Source organism: Anneissia japonica, unplaced genomic scaffold, assembly GCF_011630105.1.
Source record: "Anneissia japonica isolate Jap-2015-1 unplaced genomic scaffold, ASM1163010v1 scaffold520_len173684_cov151, whole genome shotgun sequence".
NCBI lineage: Eukaryota > Metazoa > Echinodermata > Crinoidea > Comatulida > Comatulidae > Anneissia > Anneissia japonica.
Window position 1 is genome coordinate 1 of NW_022728898.1, and position 1739 is coordinate 1739.

A 1739-nucleotide genomic window follows, 5' to 3' on the forward strand; every position below is an offset into this window, starting at 1 on the left:
ACATACAACAAACTTTGCATAGAGTATACTGGCACATCAAGGAAGTAATTAGGCACAAATATTAGCATGACAAAATAAGGTGATTAATAGAATAACTAATTGTTTATGTGTGGTCAGATAGCAGATATAAATTGTTGGCCTACTAACAAATATAAATTCATTGGTCATTTGATATTGGATTTAAACAAAATAGTTGATGAAAATATATAATGGTAATATATACGGCTATTAAAAGCATAGTAATTAAAATACAGTTATGTAATAAAAATATCATGATTGTGTCGTAAAAGTGACGGGTTTAGTAAAAGTACATATTGTAGATCATATAGTGATTAAAAAAGGATAATATACAAGATATATATCTCGAGTGATATACATATAAGATATCAAGTTATATATTTGCTATTAGGGCTGTGGGAATAATTAAGATTTATTATTTAAAAAAGAGTAACCACTAATAAAGCCTAGGTCTTTGTTTAATCCATTAATGTGTGATTTCAGATGAAGGATCCAACGTAATTCGGTAGTTAGATCCTACAACAATGAACCTTAAATCTTTGATGGAATGGTCTGTAGAATGAAAGTGTTCACTTACGGGAAAACCCTTTAGTTTATCCCTGATAGATTTCTTGTGATTATTGATTCTTAAACGGAGTTTACATCCCGTTTCACCTACGTAGTTACCTTTGTTGCATATGGTGCAATATATAATATAAACAGCATTGGAGGCATGGCAGTTAAGTGGTGGAGCATGGATGATGATGTTGGTACCAGGAACTCTGAATCTATCGGATGTGTCAATTATAGTGCATAGTTGGCATCGCCTGTTGTTACAAGCCATGTTACCATGAGTAGGATTAGCCAAGGGTAAACTGGAGAAGGTGAGAAGAGATTTAAGATTAGGGGGTTGGCGTTGAGCTAGAATCGGAGGATGAAGATAGAGTTCTGATATATTGGGGTCCTTCTGAAGAGTCTTGTAGTCATTCTTGATGGAGTTGCCGACAGACTTGATAGGGGGACAGCGATCAAATACCATAGGTATACGAGTATCGGGGATAGGTCTATGGGTGTAAGATAAAAGGTCTGAGCGAGATTTAGAAGATGCTTTTAATATAGCAGATAATATTAGTTTGAGGGGATAGTGACAATTCAAAAAGTTAGTAGTGAGGCGAGACAGTTGTTGTTGGTAGTCTGTAGGGTGCGAACAGATTCGCTTGAGTCTGAGACACTGACTGTACACGATAGACCGTTTAAGAGTGATAGGATGGTAGCTGTAAAAGTCAAGGTACTGATGATTGTCTGTAGGTTTGTAATATATGGATGTAGATATGTTGCCTCCGTTTCTGCCAACTAATACATCTAGAAATGGAATGGACTCACTAGAATATTCAACAGTGAACTTAATACTATGATGATAATTATTGATGATAGATATAAAATTTATAAGCTTATCTTTACCATGTTCCCAAATAAAAAATATGTCATCAATATAGCGTGAGTAATGAGAAGGTTTAAATACTAGGCTAGACAGTAAATCATTTTCTAATTCTGCCATAAAGACATTCGCATAGCATGGGGCCATTTTGGTTCCCATTGCTGTACCTGTTGTTTGGAGGTAGTAAGAGCCATTAAAGCTAAAATAATTGTGTTTAAGAATAAAATCAATTATTTTGCAAATGTCCTTAGCTGGTAATTCTGAATGGTAGTCCGTGAGAAATCTTTCGCAAGCAGTTACACCT